Genomic DNA, 10,084 nt, shown 5'->3' with positions numbered 1-10,084 from the left:
GCATGGAGGTGCCTTGAACAGCCTTCAAGGCGCCTTGAACACCCTTTATAAGGGGGTTTCGACCAGCATCTCAATGAATCAAGTTCTGAGCTTTCCTTCTTCAACGTGCTGCTAACAAAGTCATTCCGAAGTGCTGTTGCAACATTCCGACGACCCGGAGCTTCGTTTTTCTCTTCTTTAAGTTGTCGGTACAAAGTTATTATAAGTGCTGTTATATTTTGTAATCTGTAATTCTTATCGAGCTTATAGTTGTTGCCCACCGGAAGCGATCAAGGATCGCGGGCCTTCGAGTAGGAGTCGCCTTAGGCTTCGAACGAAGTAAATCCCTTTGTGTCTTTGTGTTTATTTTATTCCGCTGCATTTTAATTACTCCGATAGTTTTCCGATAATCGAACAAATAGCCACGAGCGCTATTCACCCCCCCCCCTCTAGCGCGTCTCGATCCAACAATATTTACTTATCATATCATGAAGAGTGCTCTTAGTCCCAACTAATAGGGAAGCAACTCTTAGGCCTTTACTTGTCATATCATAAAGAGTGCTCTTAATCCCAACTAATAGGGAAGCATCTCTTAGGCCTTTTCTTGTCATATCATAAAGGATGCATACTTGAGCATATAGCCCATCATAAGAGTCATTATCATGCATGATTCATAAGCATACATAAATGAGCATATAACATATCATAGGGAAACATAATCATGCATGGAAAACATTAACTACCATCTCCTAATTCATATCATAGCACGTGAGTCACATAGTAAATCATAATTGGGTCTCTAACCCTAATTCCATGGAGTGGCCGAACCATGCAAGGTATTGTCCTAGGCTACAAGCAACATAAAGCATATGAACCCTAAACCAAATTCATAGCACTTATCATAAAGAACATCATGAGCATGTTTAGTTTAGGTTCTAAGCTTCCTAGGTCTTTTAATCTTGTTATGGCCGAAACTTGCCAAGCATGAATCTAGGTTACAAGTAACACAAGAGCATGTGAACCCTAAACCAACTTCATATCATATACCATAAGGAACATCATGTGCATATTTAGTTTAGGTTCTAAGCTTCCTAGGTATTTTAATCTTGTTATGGCCGAATGTTTAAGGAGCATGAAACTAAGTCTAAGTAACATACAAGCATAAGAATATCAAGCTAACTTCATATCATATCATAAGGAAAACCATGAGCATGTTAGATTTGATTTTAAGCTTTCTTAGACCCTTAATCTCATCATGGCCGAAACCCTAAAGTGGGATGCATCAAGGTTCCAAGCAACATGCGAGCATGAAAACACTAAGTAATCTTCATACCATATCATAAGAAAAGTCATGAGCATGATAGATTAAATTTTAAACTCTCCTAGACCTTCATTTCTATCATGGCCGAAACCCAAAAACCCTAAAGTGGCATGCATTTAGGTTCCAAGCAACATACAAGTATAAAAACACTAAGAAATCTTCATACCACATCATAAAGAAAGTCATGAGCATGATAGATTAAATTTTAAACTCTCCTAGGCCTTCATTTCTATCATGGCCGAAACCTACTAGGCATAGATCAAGATTTCAAGCAACATAAAAAAAACATTAGAATTCTAAACAGAACTCATATCCTAAGTTACATATCATAAGGGACATCGTGAGCATGTTTAGTTAGGTCTTAAGCTTTCCTAGGTCTTTTATTCATGCCTTGGCCGAAAGTTTAAAGAATATGAATCTAAGTTCTAAGCAACGTACAAGCATAAGAACACTAAACTACTATCCTGTCATAGGGTAGATATCATAAGAAACGTAGTGAGCATGTTTAGTTTAGGTCTTAAGATTCCTTAAGTTTTTTTTTTACTTTGGTGGCCGAAAGTTTCAAGAAGCAACCCTAGATTTTTCAGCAATCTAAACTCATGGAAAAACACATGAACTACTTGTACCGCAGGTGAGGGGATACTTACTTCCTCTTGCTTGGTTTTTTTTTCCTAAAAGAAGGTACCCTTGTGAAGAGGAAGAAGAAAGCTTCTCCTTCTAGTTCTCCCTTTTTGCTTCTCTTGCTTGTAAGGAGTAGATCTTGAGGACTCCTTCTTGTGAATTAGTTTTCTTAGGGAGAAAACCTTAGCTTGGGATTTGGAAATGGGAGAGGGGAGAGTTTTAGGTCTTGGTGGAGGAGGAAGAAGGAGAAAGAAGGAGGAGGAAGAAGAAGGAGGAAGAAGTAGCCAACCTTTCTTTCCCTTCTCTTCTCTCATTCCTATTTATCCTCAATGAGGACAAAGGGAAAAAATTTCCCAATTCATCCCCTTGATTCCTCTATTCCCTCACCCTCATTCATTCTCACAAAAATAGAAAGAAGAAAGAAGAAAAAGGCAACTTGTCTTTTGTCTTTTGCTTGCTTCTTCTCTTAACCAAGAGAAAGAGGAGGAAAGCTACTTGACATTTTCTTGCTTCCTTACTTAATCATACTCTTGCTTTTAACTACAAATTTCCATTCTTTGCTAATCATATATCATTCATGACTCTATTGGTTATCATACACCAATTTAGCTTTATCTATTGTGAGGGGTTCAAGGTTCAAGCCTTAACTTCTCTCTCTTTTTATTTCTTTTTGGTTCTATTTCCCTTTTCCTTTTATTTTAAAAGAGAATACCCATATGTATAGCTAAAAATTTCGCGGGTGTTACAGTACCCCATACCTCATAGAAAGTTCATCCTCGAACATAGAATAACTCCGGGTACTTCCGTTTCATATCGTCTTCGTGTTCCCAAGTGGCTTCTTCGAACCGTTGATTTTGCCACAGGAGCTTTACTAAGGATACCTCTTTGTTCCTTCGTCTTTTGATATCTCGGTCTAATATATGAACCGGTCGGCTCTCATAACTTAGGTTCTCTTGAACTTGTACTGTCTGTGGTTCGATCACTTGGTCCATGCTCGGAATACATTTCTTTAGAATCGAAACGTGGAACACGTTGTGGATTGCTGACATCTCCTGAGGCAGGTCTATTTCGTAAGCTACCTTGCCAACTCTTTTTAGAACATGATATGGTCCCACATAGCGCAGGCTTAGCTTTCCCTTCTTTCCAAACCTCATCACTCCTTTCATAGGAGCTACCTTGAGGAATACTAAATCTCCGACACTGAATTCCAATGGCCTTCGTCGCTTATCTACGTAATTCTTCTATCGACTCTAAGCAGTTTATATTATTTGGCGGATGTTCTGTATAGCACGGGTGGTGTTGTCAATGAACTCTGTTTGAAATCCCATCTCCTTCTTTTCACCGCCTTCGTACCAACATATAGGGGATCTACATTTCCTCCCGTACAAAGCCTCGTAGGGCGCCATTCCAATAGTAGCTTGGTAACTATTGTTGTAGGCGAATTCCGCTAAGCATAGATATCGGCACCAGCTCCCCTTCAAGTCTAAGGCGCAAGATCGTAACATGTCCGTCGGTTTGAGGGTGGAAGGCAGTACTGAACAATAGCTTTGTGCCAAGAGCCTTCTGAACACATTCCTAAAAATGTGAAATAAAGTGACCATCTCTGTCAGAAATAATGGTCTTAGGAATCCCATGTAATCTAATAATTTCCTTGACATATAATTGAGCCAGTTGCTCAATCGAATAGGTCATCTTGATTGCTAGGAAATGGACGGATTTTGTTAATTTGTCTACGATTACCCATATAGCATCATAGCCGTTTGTTTTAGGTAATCCTGAAATAAAGTCCATAGAGATATCTTCCCATTTTCATTATGAAGTTTGGATTGGCTGTAGTAATCCTCCAGGTCTCTGGTGTTCTGCTTTAACCCTCTGGCAGGTCAGACAGGTACTGACATACTGAGCCACGTCTCTTTTCATACCGGACCACCAGAATTTCTTTTTCAGGTCTTGGTACATCTTGGTGGATCCAAGATGCATCGCATAGGGTGTTGCGTGGGCTTCTTCCAGTATCTTCTTTCGCAACTCAGGGTCGTCGGGAATACATAAGCGATCCTTGAGGTATAATATTCCACTGTCAGTGATACTGAATCCATTATTCTTTCCCTCTAGGACTTCTTGCTTGATCCTCTGGATGCTTGGATCACGGGTTTGCTTCCCCAATATATCATCGAACAGCGTCGGTGCTATAGTCAGGGTAGAGAGCTGTCCGGACACATTTTCGGCCCCGTAGCACCAAATTTCCCTTGGTTTCCCAATAAATTCAAACATCGGTTCTTCTTCAGGCCAGAAAATCACTTTTCTCTTACGACACTCTATTGAAGCACCGTACTTGCTCAGGAAATCCATGCCCAATGTACTATCATATTCCTGCATGTCAGATCGCAGTAGAGTTCTCTGTCTACGATTTGGATAGGCACGGCTCGCAGCATATGATTAGATGGCATCACTTCTCCCGAAGGCAGGGTCGTTAAGAACTTGTGATCTAAGGCTTGGGGTGGCATGTCTATCTTTTTCATGAAGGGTGTAGAGACAAACGAGTGTGTCACCCCAGTATCAAATAACACAGTAGCATACTGACTGAAAATAGGTAGCTGACATGTGACAACTGTAGAAGCACTCGCCACATCTTCTTTGGTGAGAGAGAAAACCTTGACATTCGTCGTAACTCGCGGGGCTTCCAATCTCCTTTGGCTAATCATAGTACCTTCTATGGCAGCTTGCATTTGGTGTAGCTGTGAGGGGGCACTCCTGTTTTGGTAATACTGCTGGGATGGTGCCTGAAACTGGATAGGGCAGTCTCTGGCCATATCTCCTTCCCATCTGCTACTGTAGCACTTTTCCGTACCCTTGTGGCATACCCCGGAATGCTGCTTCCCACAAGTGGTACACTGAGGGTACTTAGGTTTCTTATTCGCTAGACCACCTTTAGCATTGTTCCATTGCTTTCTTTTTCCATTAGGGTTTCCTTTCCAGCTTGCTCTGGTATCTTGAGGTTTCTGTCCTTCTGTCTGTGCTTGGTTCTTACTCTCGTTCATCGCCTTCTGATAGTGTTTAGTGATCAGGGCACTGCTGACCAGCTCTTCTGTAGTCTGCGGTCTATTAATTCCGCCGGCCACATTCAAAGATATCTCGGGTCGGAGCATCTTCAGCATTAGTCTGACCCTTTCTATTTCCGTGCTGACCAACTCTGGGCAGAGGTGTGCGAGACGGTTAAAGCGCTTCACTGCTTCGTTAACTGATAAGTCACCTTGCCAGAACTCGGTGAACTCGTCGTAATGCCGGTTTGTTACCCGCATATGGAAAAACTCCTCAAAGAGCTCTGCTTCGAAGTCCGCCCAGTTCATCTGATTAACTTGTCTCTTGATCTTAACCCTTTCCCACCACATTCTTGCGTTTCCATAAAAGCAAAATGACACACACTTGATCTTTTCTGGTACGGGCCAGTCCAGCAGTTCCACTATACTTTCCACTGTCTTGAACCAGGCTTGGGCGTCCCATGGCTCACAAGTACCCGAGAAGTTCTCCGGCTTCAGCCTTAGCCATTGTATTAAGTAAGTCTCCTGTCGGACCACTGGGGCAGGGGCTACCGGTGGTACTGGTGCAGCTGTAGGTATGACGGGCAATGTATTCTGATTTGCTGGCGGAGTGACAGGCTTTCCTTGCTGATTCATCAAAGTAGTGATTACTTGTTGTTGTTCCGTGATCTGACGCTGGAGGTCTGTGACTACATGTGTCAGATCTGGTGGAGTCACTGTCTCATCGGTCCTATTACCGCGTCTTCTAGCCATATCTATCTTCATAAATGACAATAAGGCTAGCATAAGTCCATGATCATCCCTACTTATATCCGTGCATATTAAAACATCGCTTATCATACATAAAGGAAATTTGTATCAGTTATACTTATGTTCATGCATACTAAAAGCATTTCTTATCATGCATAAAGAAATAGAGTAAGTATAAAGATTCTTACTTGGAGCGGCAGGATGGAGTCTTGACGTGTGTGTAGTGGGAAGGCTAACCTCGCTCTGATACTAACTTGTAATGCCCGCCCTTCTAATATGACGGGGTTACGGGAACATATATGCATATTAATATATTTCTAAAGCAGCGGAAGTATTTATTTATATATTTTTCTTTTCTTTTAAACACAAATAACTAATTATCTAAACATCTATAATCATGTGAGTATGTTTAGCATAATTTTAAATTTAAGAAGTCATGATATCAATTTCTAACATAAGCATGAATAAGTGTTAAGTAATCATGCAAAACATTAACATAGGGTAGGCGTAGTTCATATCAAGCATAAATTAACATAAGCAGGTCTTTTTCCATAGCCGAGCCACCACCACATACATCTCTTGCCCCTCCTGCTGCTCCCTTAGTTTATCCATCCTTTACCTTTATCTGCGGTACAAGGAAAGTAAACTATAAGCACACAGACTTAGTAAGATTCTTTCCAACTCACAAAAAAAAACATATATCATAGCATAATCACATAAGCATATAGCATGGAGACATAATCATCTAAACATCATATCATGTAAAAGAGCATCATAACATATCATATCATCTTATATAAGAGTATCATGTCATACGTATCATATCATGAAAGAGTCATATCATATCATAACATATCATATCATAAAGAGCATCATGTCATTTCATATCATATCATAAAAGAGCATCATGTCATATCATATCATAACATATCGTATCATAAAAGAGCATCATGTCATATCATATCATAAAAGAGCATCATGTCATATCATATCGTAACATATCATATCATAAAAGAGCATCATGTCTTATCATATCATAACATATCATATCCTAAAAGAGCATCATGTCATATCATATCATAACATATCATATCCTAAAAGAGCATCATGTCATATCATATCATAACATATCATATCATAAAAGAGCATCATGTCATATCATATCATAACATATCGTATCATAAAAGTATATGCAAGATGTCTTTCAAAAACATGCATCATGTCATGTGCAAGATGTCTTTTAAGAAAAACATATCATATAATACTTAAATATAATCTCAACATGAGGGCCCAGCTATGTACCACATAACATAAATGCGCGCAATCCCTAGGACGGGGTAGCTAGTCCCGAACCTACTAGGGAACTAGGTCCGTACTACGACCGTCGACCTAGGGGCGAACTAAGGAGCCCATCCCTTGGACACTAAGGTCCGGTACAAGCCATATAAAAAAGTAAAGTAGCATGTCATATTTACTTATCATATCATGAACTGTACTCTCAGTCCCAACTAATAGGGAAGCAACTCTTAGGCCTTTACTTGTCATATCATAAAGAGTGCTCTTAATCCCAACTAATAGGGAAGCATCTCTAAGGCCTTTTCTTGTCATATCGTAAAGCATGCATACTTGAGCATATAGCCCATCATAAGAGTCATTAGCATGCATGATTCATAAGCATACATAAATGAGCATATAACATATCATAGGGAAACATAATCATGCATGGAAAACATTAACTATCATCTCCTAATTCATATCATAGCATGTGAGACACATAGTAAATCATAATTGGGTCTCTAACCCTAATTCCATGGAGTGGCCGAAACATGCAAGGTATTGTCCCAGGCTACAAGCAACATAAAAGCATATGAACCCTAAACCAACTTCATAGCACTTATCATAAAGAACATCATGAGCATGTTTAGTTTAGGTTCTAAGCTTCCTAGGTCTTTTAATCTTGTTATGGCCGAAACTTGCCAAGCATGGATCTTGGTTACAAGTAACATAAAAGCATGTGAACCCTAAACCAACTTCATATCATATACCATAAGGAACATCATGAGCATATTTAGTTTAGGTTCTAAGCTTCCTAGGTATTTTAATCATGTTATGGCCGAATGTTTAAGGAGCATGAAACTAATTCTAAGTAACATACAAGCATAAGAATATCAAGCTAACTTCATATCATATCATAAGGAAAACCATGAGCATGTTAGATTTGATTTTAAGCTTTCTTAGACCCTTAATCCCATCATGGCCGAAACCCTAAAGTGGGATGCATCTAGGTTCCAAGCAACATGCGAGCATGAAAACACTAAGTAATCTTCATACCATATCATAAGAAAAGTCATGAGCATGATAGATTAAATTTTAAACTCTCCTAGACCTTCATTTCTATCATGGCCGAAACCCTAAAACCCTAAAGTGGCATGCATTTAGGTTTCAAGCAACATACAAGTATGAAAACACTAAGAAATCTTCATACCATATCATAAAGAAAGTCATGAGTATGATAGATTAAATTTTAAACTCTCCTAGGCCTTCATTTCTATCATGGCCGAAACCTACTAGGCACAGATCTAGATTTCAAGCAACATAAAAAAAATATTAGAATTCTAAACAAAACTCATATCCTAAGTTACATATCATAAGGGATATCGTGAGCATGTTTAGTTAGGTCTTAAGCTTTCCTAGGTCTTTTATTCATGCCTTGGCCGAAAGTTTAAAGAATATGAATCTAAGTTCTAAGTAACGTACAAGCATAAGAACACTAAACTACTCTCCTATCATAGGGTACATATCATAAGAAACGTAGTGAGCATGTTTAGTTTAGGTCTTAAGCTTCCTTAAGTTTTTTTTTTTATACTTTGGTGGCCGAAAGTTTCAAGAAGCAGCCCTAGATTTTTCAACAATCTAAACTCATGGAAAAACACATGAACTACTTGTACCGCAGGTGAAGGGATACTTACTTCCTCTTGCTTGGTTTTTTTTTTCTTAAAAGAAGGTACCCTTGTGAAGAGGAAGAAGAAAGCTTCTCCTTCTAGTTCTCCCTTTTTGCTTCTCTTGATTGTAAGGAGTAGATCTTGAGGACTTCTTCTTGTGAATTAGTTTTCTTAGGGAGAAAACATTAGCTTGGGATTCGGAAATGGGAGAGGGGAGAGTTTTAGGTCTCGGTGGAGGATGAAGAAGGAGAAAGAAGGAGGAGGAAGAAGAAGGAGGAAGAAGTAGCCATCCTTTCTTTCCCTTCTCTTCTCTCATTCCTATTTATCCGCAATGAGGAAAAAGGGAAAAAAATGTCACAATTCATCCCCTTGATTCCTCTATTCCCTCACCCTCATTCATTCTCACGAAAATAGAAAGAAGAAAGAAGAAAAAGGCAACTTGTCTTTTGCTTGCTTCTTCTCTTAACCAAGAGAAAGAGGAGGAAAGCTACTTGACATTTTCTTGCTTCCTTACTTAATCATACTCTTGCTTTTAACAACAAATTTCCATTCTTTGCTAATCATATATCATTCATGACTCTATTGGTTATCATACATCAATTTAGCTTTATCTATTATGAGGGGTTCAAGGTTCAAGCCTTAACTTCTCTATCTTTTTATTTCTTTTTGGTTCTATTTCCCTTTTCCTTTTATTCTAAAAGATAATACCCATATTGTAACGACCCAACTCCTGGGTACTAGGCTATGAGCCGGATCGCTACATTAACTACTGGAACTACTGTGCCGTACTGTGCGGAAAACTAGGTAAAATAAAATTTTCACTAACTGACTCTTTTAATCTGATAACTGATGCACCCATGCTGTTATAAGGAAGGATTCAAGACCCTTTCCGGTTGGTGTACATGTGCTAAGGAGAATGCTTGACCTCCCATCTGAGCTAGTAACTCAAACTAACTTCCCAGCTAGCTGCTGATCGATCCACGGATCGATCAATCTTACTGCGATTCTGTGCCCTGCTGGATCGGTCTACGGAACGATCCAGCAGAGGCTGGATCGGTCGGCAGACCGATCCAGGTGTGTCTGGATCGGTCTGCAGACCGATCCAGGCGCTGAGATGCCTACTGTTCGATGCTGGATCGGTCGGCTGACCGATCCATGCACCTGGAAATTTCCTCCGAGGCTACTGTATCGAGCTGGATCGGTCGGCTGACCGATCCAGTGGAACAGCTCAGACCCTGATCGGTCTGGGCACCGATCAGTGTCTGATTTCACTCGAGAGTTCTGATTTCAGCACTTTGGCGTGCCAAAACATCACACAATAGTTCTAAAACAATGAAGATACATTCTAGCATATAAGTACTAATGTTCTAAACATGATAAGCTAACAAAACATAGTTACTAAGCTAGAACAATTAGTAACAAGACTAAGTATC

This window comes from Zingiber officinale, chromosome 5B (assembly GCF_018446385.1).
Source record: "Zingiber officinale cultivar Zhangliang chromosome 5B, Zo_v1.1, whole genome shotgun sequence".
NCBI classification, from domain to species: domain Eukaryota; kingdom Viridiplantae; phylum Streptophyta; class Magnoliopsida; order Zingiberales; family Zingiberaceae; genus Zingiber; species Zingiber officinale.
Note: the sequence above shows the minus strand (reverse complement) of the source record.